This window comes from Suricata suricatta, chromosome 1 (genome assembly GCF_006229205.1).
Source record: "Suricata suricatta isolate VVHF042 chromosome 1, meerkat_22Aug2017_6uvM2_HiC, whole genome shotgun sequence".
Lineage (NCBI taxonomy): Eukaryota > Metazoa > Chordata > Mammalia > Carnivora > Herpestidae > Suricata > Suricata suricatta.
Genome location: NC_043700.1, coordinates 117,970,090 through 117,984,588, shown reverse-complemented (window position 1 = coordinate 117,984,588; position 14,499 = coordinate 117,970,090). Strand labels below are relative to the sequence as shown.

Below are 14,499 nucleotides of genomic sequence, written 5' to 3'. Positions count from 1 at the left end.
TTTATTTCTGCTTAGGTAAAAGCAGCAAAAGTTTTTTAGTCAGATAACTCTAGGATAAATCCCAGGTTCTTATAACTATACTGGTGATGTAATTTTTTGTGAGGTCACAGGACTGAGCCTCAGTTCAATCATTTAGAAAGCCAAGATAATAATGCCCATGTAGAGTATGTGAAAGCTGGAAAAGACATATGAAATGAACACAGTGCCCCTTAAATAGTAGGTAAACCATCAATGGTGGTGACAATAAAGCAGCTACAATTATCTTATTGTCATATGCAGATCGTTATTTGACATCACTTTCCAGGATCAGCTTCTCTTTTCCACGGAGCAGTCTAAAGTGACTTTGTGTTGCCCTTGTCACATACCGTGCACCTGCTTTTCCGCTAGTCATGCCCGTGAAAGACTGTGTTAATGTTCCAGTTTTCCAAACAAGCTCATTTGCAAAGTGGGTTGCAGCAGGAGGAGCAGAACGACGGGGAGGAGACGAAGCACAGATTTATACCTGCGGTGCCAGCACCTTAGGGGAATCCTGAGGAGCATTTCTAGTGATTCAAGAATGTGCAGCTGGCGTGGTCATATGAAAAGTCAGTGAGTGAGATTTGTCAGAGGCCCCAAATTAGCAGGTCAAGGTTTCTCAGCATCATTTCAAAGAAAAGTAGAGAAGAGAGAAGAGGTCTCTGCTTATTTGCTGTGTCTAAATAAGGACTTCACTCCTACATGGTATAGCAGGTAAAAAACCACAACGACAGGGGGTGCTTAACACCATTTATAATAGAAGGGAGAGCACGTAAGAGCAGTTAAAAGGTGACACAAAAAGTTCTCAAAGCAGAGGAGCCCTTCCCTGTGACTTAGCCATAAATTATTAACAGGGTCAGGCCTAGCTTAAAACATGAGGAGGGAGGCACAGACATAGTTATTTGCAATAAGGTAGACAGTGGCAAAGTTAAAAAATAGCACTACACAGAATAAGTTCAAAGAGTTTCTTTCTTTGGGAAAGGCTCTGATGCTATACTGATGGGCTTGCCATAAACATCTACCACATTCCCTGGACTGTAGTCCTTTTTCATCTCAGAGCACAGCACTTGTGTAAAATGGGTGACTCTAGCCCAGGAGTTTTATGACCAGTCACTTCAACTTCACAGGAAAAAAAAATAGCAAATCCCAGAGGATCCCTTTATGTTTCCCAAAGGATTCTCTTTCTTGGTAGCCACAGGTACCCAAGGGACCATTCAGGGCAGATACTGACTCACTTCTTTGGTTTTGGGGCGCGGGGAAGGAGCAAAAAAATGTTTCACAGAATATAAAGACAAGAGAAAACATCCATAGAATATAAATGATCTTAGAAAGTATTAGCTGTATTTTTGATCTACATCTTGAATATTCCTGATACCTCATTCTGTTTTCCCCTCAATAACGAAGTAATGGAATCTACTGGCTAACTCAGAACACTCCGAAACCATCAGAATAGCATTTTACATTGGAATGACATTTCAGTCCACTTTTCTATATTGTGAGAAAAACTGGTACCTGGACAATTTCTTATAGTCTCAGGATGATAAGCAAACACATTTACTCATAGACTTCTTGTTCTTGGGGAACAAACAAAACATTCTCTGCCTTCCCTTCAGCACATTTGATGTAACTGTGATTCTTTTATGTAGGCTGTTGTGACAGTATGACATTCTCTGCATACCTATTTCCTATTTCTACTGCTTTGGGCAGGTTTTTGGAAGAGCTATAACATCTGGTCACTAGTTCTTCACTATTAATGATACCTCCTCATGCATCATCTCATCTATAAGGTAGATTTTGCTCAGGGCAGGTCTCTATAGCCTCATTTGAGGCATAGAAAATACAATTTTGGGGCACCTGGGTGGCTCAGTCGATTAAGCATCTGACTTTGGCTCATGTCATGATCTCACAGTTTGTGGGTTCAAGCCCCACGTTGGGCTCTATGCTGACAGCTAGCTCAGAGCCTGGAGCCTGTTTCCGATTCTGTATCTCCTTCTCTCTCTCTGACCCTCCCCTGCTCATGCTCTCTCTCTCTCTCTCTTTCTCTCTCTCAAAATAAATAAAACATTGAAATAAAAGAAAATACAATTTGATAAAGCATAACTAATTTCCTCAAGATTACACAGACTGTAAGTGATGGAATTAAAACCAGAAGTTGAGTTTTCTGTTTCTATTCCAGCATTCTGTTCTATAGTTTATTGCCATCCACAACTGTGCTCCTTTTCACACAACATACAGAGTAAAAGCAGACTATCTTACTTAAATTAAAAGTCCTAACTAGTTTCAAAGTTACACTAAAATCATAGAAATTAAATGTGTAAAATTTCAGTGTTGTTTAATTTAGTCAGCACATGCAAAAAAGAGTTGGAGGAAATAGAAATTTAAACATGTTCATTGTTTCAGTAAATGTGTGTTGTTTAGTAATGGTGGAGTCGTTAAGATGAGGTTATACTTGGGGCACCTGGGCAGCCCAGTCAGCTAAGCTTGCAATTCTTGGTTTTGGCTCAGGTCATGATCTTTTGGTTCATGAGTTTGAGCCTGGCATCAGGCTCTGTGCTGACACTGTGGAGGCTGCTTGGAATTCTCTCTCTCTCCTTCCCCCATTCTCTGTATCTCTCTTTCCCCCTCAAAGTAAATTTTTAAAAAAACTTGAAAAAAGGAAGTCAATTGATATGAAACGAAAGGAAGGAGGAAGGAAATGAAGGAGGTGAAATACTAGATTGAGGGATAAAGGAAGAAAGGAAGGAAGGAAGGAAGAAAACTAATAATTGTTGAGTATTTACTATGATATGTTCTTTCACGTATAGCATCAAATCTATAGGTAGAGTTACCTTAGAAAAGGACTAATTTTAGTTCAGGAGGTGAGGGGGCATCCCAGCCAAGTGAGTTACTTTTGGCCTGGTATAGGTGGCGATGAACGTGAAATGTGTGGAGTTCATTAAGGAGATTGCTTCCTTGGGATAGAAAATTCAGGATAATAAGTATTAGAAAACAAGGTTTCATTAATTAGTGTGTTTTATCTATTTGTTTCAGCTTATCTGAGTATTGAGTTTTTCGTCAACAATTTTCCTTTTTGAAAATGCCCATAGTGTTCAATCAGTTTCTGAATTTCTGAAGCAGAGTGGAAGTCTGATGCTATAGTTTGTGGATTAACGTTATTCTTGGATGAATATGAGTTTTTATTCTTGAAAGTAGGATGGAAAATGTGGGATTTTCAAAAAATTATGAAAAGAGACTAGGTAGAGGTTAGATCATAAAGAATCATAGTTGGCATGCTAAAGATAGAAACTTTATCCTTTAGGTGGTGGGGCATTATTATTTTTATCCTTGTTACTACCATCATTAGCATTGTTATTATTATTGGAATACCAGGTTTATGTGGGAAAGTCTCCATTTTGGCATTCTTTCTGCATTGGTTAGCTATGGCCATATCGCAAATCACATTAGAGCCTTTAACACACACACACACACACACACACACACACACACACACACACACACCCCACATTTATTTAGCTCATGAATCTGAAGTTCAGAATTTTACGTGTTATTGTTTTGGTTTGATCTGATCTGGAATTGGCTAAACTCACCTTTACTCATCCTGCTATTTGTGGTCAGCAGGCAGATAGGTCTGCAATAGCTGAGGAGGTTATAATGGCCCCCAATGTGACCACAGGGACAACAGGGCTTTCTCTCCAGGTGGCCTGTCATCCTTCAGGCTACCTGGAGCTTGGTCACATAGTGACAGGGTTCCAAGAACAGCAACAGGGCAAGATCCTATTTACAAGTGCTTTGAATTTGTTTGCAACATTTTGGCTATTATTCCCATGGACCCAAGGAAATCACAGGACTAAGGCCAGAGTCACAATACAAAAAGTACTTCTAAAGAGTCCGAGTAGAGGGAATCATGAACTAAGTGGGGATATTACTGCATCAGTCCACTACACTTGCCCACATGGACTCTGAAATGCTGGGATACCTGAGTGCCCAATTGAAGAATCCCTCCAGGAGGGTAGGTGTTCAGAACCAATGTTCAGTTAAGGTCTTCTGGGCTCTGCTCCCACCTCTAGCCTCAGAAAGCCCCCCCCACCCCACCCCCGCCATAAAATCATCTAATTTTGCTCTTGACTCACACTGCTGGAAACAAAAGGTCTCATTATTTTTTATATTTGTCTGTTTGTAGAAATATTGGAACATTTCATATATAGGAAAATTTAAACTGGATGAAAAATGCTTGAGCTCTTTATTCAACACATCCATTCCAGTATTATTATTTAGTTCACATAAGTTTGGCAAAGTTTAGAAATATCGTAGTTACTGTCTTAAAACTTCATTATATATCTAAATGTCTATCATTCTCTCTATATAATTTCTAACAGTAAGGAACTGAAAAGAGACATTGCAATGAGAAAGAATAATAGAAGTAATAACCATTTCGGTCTGATTCCTATATGCCCCATAGGCTGCTGAGTCCTTCACACAAATCCCCCTCTTTCATCAGGAGATGGAATAAAGCATCAGCTTGCACAATTTAAAGTGCTAGGGTTTATAGGACAAATAAATATTTAGTAAAACATAGTATTTAACTATATATTAATGGTTTATTGATAGTGACATATATTTAATTATAATCTTAAAGTTTCTGTTGCGTGCATTGTCTAGTTTTTCTGTTGTTCAATGTTAAGGAATAAGACATTATTTTTTATAACATTTATAAATGTGGTATGTGTGTGTGTTTTATTTTTAGAAGGGAAATGTCTTTCTTTACTTACAGAAAAGACAATAATATCAGGGGAGGGGCAGAGAGAAAGGGAGACACAGAATCTGAAGCAGGCTCCAGGCTCTGAGCTGTCAGCCCAGGGCCTGATGCGAAGCTTGAACACACAAACCATGAGATCATGACCTGAGCCAAAGTCAGAGGCTCAACTGAAGCACACAGGTGCCTCAATCCTATTTGTTTTTAAAGGGACTTTTGGTGAACTTATGAATGCCTTATTTGTATACCCACCCAGGAGTCCTGCTCTTCCCCGCCCCCCCCCCAATAAGTGTTTCTCAACCCTGACTCAAAAGTTAGTCTCTTTTTAACGTTTTTTTTTTTTTTTTTTTTTTTTTTTAGAGACAGAGATAGACGTGTGAGCAGGGGAGAGTCAGAGAGGGAGACACAGAACCTGAAGACAGGCTCTGAGCTAGCTGTGAGCACACAGCCCGACGGACCCGGGCCTCGAACCCACGAACCATGAGATCATGACCTGAGCCGAAGCCAGAAGCCGAACCGACTGAGCCACCCAGGTGCCCCGAAAGTTAGTGTTTTATAACCAAATTATTTGTTGAAATGGCTTATTTTTTTTAAGATCTGTATGAAATTGAATGTAGGTCTCCAGTTGCCTTATAGCCTCCTGACAAGAAAATTAGCCTCATGAGTAAGAATTAGTATGAGACGTTTCAGAACATTGGTAACCGAGTGCAGCACGGGGACCTGCGCGGCAGTTGCTCCCGGGGCAGGGCGCTGTTCTCTCTTTATTGTCTTTTGCATGGATTACCTCAGGGACTTGTAGCATTCGGTCTTTCTCCTTCCCTTTCCCTTGGGTTCCTGGTAATGTGCTGTGGGTCCCTTCAGCTCGCCACACGACCGCTGCCGCTGCTGACGCGGGCCGCTCACCTCCTTCCTCCCTGCCGCGCGCCGCGAACGGCTGTCTGAGTTGGGCTCACAGCGGAAGCCTTACCAGGAGGCCGTGACAGGAAGAATGGCGATCCGGGGGAAAAGCCCCGGGAAGCGAGGCGCCAGCGAAGTGTGATTAGCCCGGCGTGTTATCTATCGGGAAGACCTCAGGGAAGGAAATGTTTTTTCACTTTCTGCTGCCTCAGCCCAGGCGGCGGCTGCTTACGCCCCACGGCCAGCACGGTCCGGGCATCCCGGAAGCACGCCTTAGTCACAGCTGGCTGACTCGCATGAGCTGGGAGTTAGATCAGGCCTCTCCTGCTCCATACTCCGTGTTATATGCCGGAGACAGAACGGATTATAATCTTTAAAGGGAATTTCTCAGAGCCCTCGTAAATGCCAATCGTCTCTTGAATTTGCTCTTGTCAAGCAAGTAGGAAATTAACTTAATTAACCATGAGCGTTAAAGAAATGTCTGCATTTGCGGGATGATTTGCTCCGTAATGTGTGAACGCTCCCTGGGACCAGAACCCCTGTGGGGAGATTTGGAAGCAAATAGAAGACAAATTCCCTCTCCTCAAGGTACGTTGGTCCATGTTGGATAGTCTTCAAACAGAATCTTCAAAGGTAGAAGATACAGACTTGATATTAGAAGGCAAACTTTCAACAACTGCAAAAGTAATAAGATGAAAACACAATAACACATCACAACTTCATGGAACTACACACATGTATCTCTTTGAGTTAGATGACATTTTCTGAATAAGTTACTCTTCATCGTGCGCAATAGTGAACTATTGAACATAAGATTCATTTAAAATAACTGTAGAAGAAGCAACCTCTTTCACAAGTGTATCACTAACAAGTATTTAAAAACTTTAAAAAATTCCCATTGATCTATATGCTATTCATTTTACTTATTCTCTTTCATACTATCCCTGGTCATAGTTTTCTAAATCGGGAACCCTACACTTATATTTGCTTTCTCCTTTACCATTATATTCTGTATCAATCAGAAACCATGTTACCTCTCCAGCCATCTCTGTACCTTCAAACTCCCCCGGCAACCACCTCCTCCACTCCGTCCCCACGATCTTATTTTCAGCCTCTTCACGTGGTACACGGGCAACTTCTATGGCCCTTCTGCCCCTGACCTCTTGCTATTGCAGTCTGTATTCTATCTGCTACAACGATGATCTCTTAAAAAATTTCTGATGAATCACCATTGCTTATAACAAAAACCTATACTTTAGTCATGGTTTCTGAGGACCCATGGAAACAACATTTCTACTGGCTCCGTACTATGATGGACAACACTCTGAAGGAGGCATTTGTATACAACGTAGTGAAGACTAAAACAGCTACCTTGCCAAGGACACAAAGTAAATGAGTAGAGCTGAAGTTTGCTTAGCTCCCTCAACCTGACTGCAGAGTCAGGTTCTGGACTACTGTTCCTGCCTCACCCCTGCTGCCCTCACTGGTATTGCCTGGGAATTTTACTGCCTCTCCTGGATGGCGCATACTTCCTGTTAATCTGTCGCATCCCCTACCCATCTTTCAAAATTGAAATCGAGTGCATCCTCAGTTCCTCAGTTTTGCCTGCAAGTCTCCCACCACAAAAGTACTATTTATTTATGTGTTTGCATTCCCATAGCATTTCATATCTCTCTCCCTTGAGTAGTTTTCAGATTATATCAGTATTATTTGGTTATTTATTCATCTCAACCATATTATGTCCTTTGAGACTTGAGACCATATGTTACTTTTTTCTAATATCCACAGTATCCGCTATAATTTATATTTCACAGTAAGGCTTCCACAAATAGATGCCAAATTAAAGTGATATTGCAAAGAATTATAAAATGATCACATTGAAAATGGCTTAGGTAAGAAGTCTGACAAAGGCATTTCTTGTGAATTGCATGTAGTAATTTTATTTTTTTCTTTGCAGAATCCTTAATACATAGCAAATGCAGATTTAAATATATTTATTATCTATACAGAGACACAAATATCCCTACATCATGTGTATACATATATATGTTAAAATACATTATACATTACATAATGTAATCTATTTCATTTTCTTTATTTTTTTTGAGAGACAGCGTGAGCAGGGGAGGGTCAGAGAGAGAAGGAGACACAGAATCTGAGGCAGCTCCAGGCTCTGAGCTGACTGTCAGCACAGAGCCTGACACGGGGCTCGAACCCACAAGCCATGAGATCATGACCTGAGCTGAAGCCAGACGCTTAACCGACTGAGCCACCCAGGCGCCCCTATGCATATCTATTTCTATTCCAGATAATTTGTCAAATAGATTATAGTTAACTTTAATGATTATTTTCCTGCTTTGTATTCTCTCCTTAACCTGAGATATTAGTTTAAAGAGACATTTCAGAGAAATTAGTAATAATCCATTAATGTGACTCACTTTGTCAAGAGAAAAAAAATCCAATGTTAAAATAATCCGATGTGCATGATGAAGTTTGACTTTCCTATAAATAGCTTTATTTGACCTGTTTACTGTTGACTAGAGTCTACATTCTACAAAGTTATATGTTAATTTATAAATAGCGATATGTAGCAAATAATTTCCATTTATTAAAGATTCAAATAAATTTCATCCTGGGCGCCTAAGTGGCTCAGTCGGTTAAGTGTCCGACTTCGGCTCAGGTCATGATCTCACAGTTCGTGGGTTCGAGCCACGTGTTGGGCTCTGTGCTGATAGCTAGCTGTAGCCTGGAGCCTGTCTTCAGATTCTGTATTTAACCTCTCTCTCTGACCCTCCCTGCTCTCACTCTCACTCTCTCTCTCTCTCTCTCTCTCTCAAAAATAAATAAAACATTAAAAAACAAAACAAAGAAAGACAAATAAATTTTATCCACTAGAAGGAATAAATCTAAATCTGACAGTTTTGTGCCTTACGATACATCAATCTGTGCAAATGTGTTCCAGCAATCTCTTTCCCCACAGATTTTATAGGAGGGACTCGATCTCATTTTGAATTGTGCTATTTGGCTTAATGAGTGAAAACTGGCAACTCCACTTCTGGGTACTCATGTGAAGAAAATGAAAACACCAAGTTAAAAAAGTATAGGAACCCCCATGTTCATTGCAGCATTATTTACAATAGTCAGGATATGGAAACAATTTAAGTGTCCACTGATGGACAAATTGATAAAGAAAATATAGTGTTTTATATATATATCTATATATATATAATTCCACCATAAAAAGAATGAAATCCATTTTCAACAACATGGATAGATGTGTAGATATTAAAGATATTATGTAAAATGAAATAAGTCAAAGAGAGAAAGAAAAATACCATATGGTCTCACATATGAAATCTAAAAAAACCCAAAAATAAATAAGAGGAAAAATAAACAAGCTCATAAATACAAAGAATTGCTGGTTATCAGAGGTATGGGGAGGTTCACACTCTAATCTTTGTAACTTGTGAATATGTTACTTTACATGGCAAAAGAGTATTTGTTTCTGCTTTTAAAATTATGGAATTTGATAAGGGAAGATTATCCTGGATTACACAGGGGGGCCCAAGCATATGACTTCTGAAATAGCAGAGACTTCTTCCTGGCTGTGGTCAGAGAGACAGAGTCAACAACAGAATATGTGTGGCAGGGAAATATTGCATGGGAAGTCCTCAATGCCCTATTGCTGGTACTGAGATGAGGTGTAATAAGCAAGTAAAAAAGGAAAAACTTTTGGCACTAAGGGTGCCTCTCACTTGACAGCCAATAATAAAGACCTGAAACAGGAACCTCAGTCCTGCAACCACAGGAAACTGAATTCTGTTAACAACCTAAGTGAGCAGGAAATGGATTCTCCTGTAGAGCCTTTAAAGGAGCATAGCCCTACTGGGTTCTAGATTTCACCCAGTGAGAGACATGCTGGACTTTTGTCTTAATAGAAACGTAAGATAATTAATTTGCATTGCCTTAAACCACCAAATTCGTGGTAGTTTTTGACAGCAGGAAGAGAAAACTAATACAATCAGTTTTAAAAGCTTGACTATTCAATCTACACTGGTCTGAGAGTTACATTAAAAATTTTTTTTTAAATTTTTTTAATGTTTTTTTAAAATTTATTTTTGATACAGAGAGAGACAGAGCATGAAAGGGGGAGGGTCAGAGAGAGGGAGATACAGAATCTGAAGCAGGCTCCAGGCTCTGAGCTAGCTGTCAGCACAGAGCCCGACGCGGGGCTCGAACCCACAAATGTGAGATCTGACCTGAGCCGAAGCCGGAGGCTTAACCGACTGAGCCACCCAGGCACCCCTAAAATTTTTTTTAATGTTTATTTATTTTTGAGAGAGAGACAGAACTTGAGCTGGGAGAGGGAGAGAGAGAGAGAGAGAGAGAGAGACTGAATTTGAAGCAGACTCCAGGCTCTGAACTGTCAGCACAGAGCCAGAGATGGGGCTCAAACTCACAGACCGAGAGATCATGACCTGAGCTGAAGTCAGATGCTTAACCAACTGAGCCACTCAGGCGCCCCAAGAGTTACATTTTTAACTTTTTGAAAACTATATTTAGATAATTATAAAGTCTCCTTGAGTGTTCATGCCTGCTTGAAATTGGCTTAAGAAAGTCTGAATTATGGATTAAAAAATACTATTTCTCCTCCTTTATCTGACTTAGAAATTAATGATCCTCTCACAAAAGAGCCTTCTACTAAAGCCTTATTCTCTGTTTTGAAGGTCTTCTGGAATGGTATCTTTTCCTGAGAACTGGCTGGTCAGTAAGTGTGGACACCCCTTAGAACCTACCAAATATATCTTAAACATCATCATTTTATATGCATTAAGAAAAAGAAAGGGAATCCCTCTGCTACAGGCTTTAGTCTGATAAGGGAATATATTCTTTAAATACAAAAGAGAAAGAAAGAGTTTCTAAGATGAGAGAAATTAGTGAAACTGCCAAAGATCACTTTACACAAGAGACTGAAGAATGCCATTTCTGAGACAGAAGGATGATGAGAGCATTGGGAGATGCCAGAAGTGTTGATAAGATTTTAAAAGGCAGTGACAATGATTTTATCTAACTTCCTCCTCCACTCTGTGGGGAAACATCTTAGTATCCAACATAAATGCCCGGACACAAGTTGCAGAGGACAAGAATTCCTTGTGTCTTATTTTAATAGGCTGATAAAAGAGTCGTGAATATTAGCCAATGTTTATAAAAACTGTTTTCTGGGGTGCCTGGGTGGCTCAGTCTGTTAAGTGTCAGACTTTGGCTCAGGTCATGATCTCAGGTTTTTGGGTTCGAGTCCCACATTGAGCTCTGTGCTGACAGCTCAGAGCCTGGAGTCTGCTTCTGATTCTGTGTGACCCTATCTTTCTGCCCCTCCCCGGCTCATGCTCTCTGTTTCAAGGGTAAATCAACATTAAAAAAAAAAAAACAACACTTTTTTTTAATTAAAAAAAAAGCCCTGTTTTCTGATTAAACATGTGCAATTTCAATCAGATTCAATCTTTAGGATGGAGAATACTTTTAGAATATTTGTAAAATTAAATGAAAATAGGTAACTTTTTACACTGTATGGTTCACTTTACTCCTCTTCAAATCTATGTGTTGATTCTTTAATAAGAAATTTATTTTATCTAAAAAGTTATCTAGAATGAATTATATTTATCTTTTGTTCTTGTATATCCTTGGAAAAATCTTTTTATCCAAAATCATATTTTGCAAAAAATCTTTCTTTTATGAAATGTTTCCATTTTCCTAGAGAGAGACAGAACAAGCATGAACACACACACACACACGCACACACACACATACATTAATCTAGACTACCTTGTACAAGAAACAACACAGTCCACATTAATAAAGAAAATTTGGGGGGTATTGGGGGTGCCTGAGCGGCCCAATTAGTTAAGCATCCAGCTTCAGCTCAGGTCATGACATGACTTGTGAGTTCAAGCCCCACATAGGGCTCTGTGCTGACAGCTCAGAGCCAGGATCCCACTTTGGATTCTGTGCCCCTCCACTGCTCATGCTCTGTCTCCCTCTCCTTCAAAATTAAATAAACAAAAAACTTAGAGAAAAAGAAAACAAAATATAAGTCATTTACACATTTGTGCCACCAAATAAGATGGCTCATAATGAAGAAATATATAAGAATATGATGATACAAATGTACATCATAGTTTGGTAACTAATGAAATATATGAATTATTTGAGCATTACTTTATATGTTACCAAGGACATTCTTTTATTTTAAATCATTGGGGGAAAGAAATTCATCATTGCTGAAAAAGAAAAAGAAAAGAGAAAGAAAAAGTTATCTTACTTTAACACAGTATGAAAATTTTATAAAGAGATCCCAACTTCGTGATTTATATTTCTAAAGATGTACCAGGAGTTATTGTAGTGAATTGTATATTATTGTTTTTAATCAAATACTGTCAATGGCAGATTTTAGTTGCATTTTCTATCACTCTGACAATCTCCATGTGGAATATTGATCTTTGTGCTCATTTCATCATAGTAAAATATGATCATATTTTAAAAGGAAAAATAGGGGAACCTGGATGGCTCAGGGTGCTAAGTGGGGCTAACTCTTGATGTTGGCTCAGCTCATGATCTCATGAGTTTGTGGCATCAAACCTCACATGGGGCTCATGCTGACAGTGTGGTACCTGCTTGAGATTCTCTCTCTCTTCTCTCCTTGCCCCTCCCTTCCTTCTTCTATCCCTCTCTCCTTCCCTCTCTCTCTCCCTCTTTCTCAAAATAAATGAATAAAACATGAAAAAAAATAAAGGGGAAATTGCAAAGTAGCAATAGTCTGACTTACATACTTCAACTAATTGAAGTTTCCCTTTAGACAATACATTAATTGGGACACAGATCAAGGGAAACTACTGGATACTGAAAACAAACCATGGACTGAAGGGGGAGGGGGAGGAAGGAAGGGGGTGATGGTCAAGGTGGGGGGCACTTGTGGGGAGAAGCACTGGGTGTTATATGGAAGCCAATTTGACAATAAACTATTAAAAAAAAAGAAAATACATTAATTGAGAAAAGACCTCAAGATTTTTGCCCTTCCTTAATGTATGTTGATTTAAACGGAAACACCATCTTGTCTGTGATTTAGTGCTTCATTTCTGCAACTTGGTGGTGATGAAGTTTCTTAGATCACTATAATAAGAGGAAGGTCCTCTTCTAATCTGATTGCAGGTTTAGACAACTGCATCCTCTCCTCCCCATTTCCTGCCAATCACATTATTTATAACAAAGAAGAATCCTTCTTTTCTCTGCCTGGAGTATATTGATGATTTAGAGGCATTAGAGCTACAGAGATCATAAGAGCCATGTGAGAATGAGGGAGATGGTGGGGAAGGAAGGGAGGCTGTGAGAAAGCGAGAGAGGCAGAGGAAGAGAACATGCATGAGAGAGCACAGCTTTGTTTGACCTTCACAATTTCCCTCCTGGGCTCAAAGTCAGAAAAAATAACTTTTATTGTTTATTGATTAGCTCTAAAGCAACAATTGTGAATCTGAAATACACATAAATGTAATTGGAAAATAGCACCAGAGAAAAATTTGCCAATCCTGTAGGAAAGAGGACAGATGAAAGAAATTTTATTTTTATATTAAGAAGAAGACTTAAAGATAAAATAATCCCTGGAAATAGTTTTTCTTTAAACAGAAACCTTTAAATTTTATACCCTCAGCAGAGAGACAGGCATTATATGAAATTCAACAGATGCTAGCAAATGATTAGACATCATTCACTTTTTTATAACATAATCCTAAGAAAGGACAGGTTCATGTTCTGTTTAGTTTAATAATTACTTTGATCTGAGTTCATTTATAGCATCATTTACCAAACACATACACATAAAAAATAATTATTAGTTCTCAAGGAAATTCTTCAATAGATTGTGTATTGTGCCATTAATTGAAGGTGTATTTCTCAAGCCATATGAAGATGTCTTCATGCAATTCAGTCAAGCAGAAATCTATCTAGTGATATAAAAGAGGTAACAGAATTGGCATGTCAGCATTTAGGATATAATTGAAAAGTGTCAGATTGCCACTACCTCTATGCTACATAACATACTTACATTATCCCCTAGATTACAGACAACCATACGTCTAATTGTCTTATATTGGGCATGCATTATATAAGAACTCTTATTTGAATAATAGAATGAAAGAAAGTATTTTTTGTGTGTTCTATCACCCTTTCCTGACCTGTTTGAAAATTATTAACTTTATAGCAATTGGAACAAAGAACCAATAGATATTGGCATAAAGTATACATTAAGTAGTGTTGCTGATATTTTCCATTTTGTCTCTGATGGAAACATTGTAATTTAGTAAATAAATTTTCCATTGAAGAAAATGTTGCAAGTTGAAAATATACTCATTTGCCTGAAACATGACTGGGCTAAATGATTTTCTGTAGGTAAAAAAAGTCATAATTTGGTTCTGCCAATATTAGCTTTTTAGGAAAGAGATCTATTAATAGCTAATCAGACCTATTAAGGACAAAGAATGAAGAACATAAGTAGATTGCATTATTGAACACTTACATCCTCTTTTCATCCTCATAACAACCCTAGGATCTTAGCCTCACATTTTATTGATAAGCAAATTGAAGTTGAGCCAGGATTATAGCATAAATAGATGGAGAAGTGAAAGCCAAACTTATCCTGCTCTATCTTTTATACTTAACTATCACATTAAATGACTAAAACTCTATTCAGATTTATTGGTTCTGAAATTGCCGCTCTGATGGGAATTACTGTTTACTTGGACTTTTGTATTAGGTAAGACTGGGAAAGACAGAGTAAAAGATTT

At 38.6% G+C, this 14,499-nt stretch overlaps 1 long non-coding RNA gene across 1 annotated transcript in view; it reads right to left on the bottom strand.

Annotated features, from left to right (window-relative positions):
- LOC115278415 overlaps positions 1 to 5,665 on the bottom strand; it is a 35,140-nt gene extending 29,475 nt beyond the window's left edge. The window contains exon 1 of the long non-coding RNA XR_003902887.1: positions 5,553 to 5,665. This is a non-coding gene — a long non-coding RNA (uncharacterized LOC115278415). The remainder of the gene's footprint in view (positions 1 to 5,552) is intronic.
- Between the last annotated feature and the right edge of the window lie 8,834 nt (positions 5,666 to 14,499).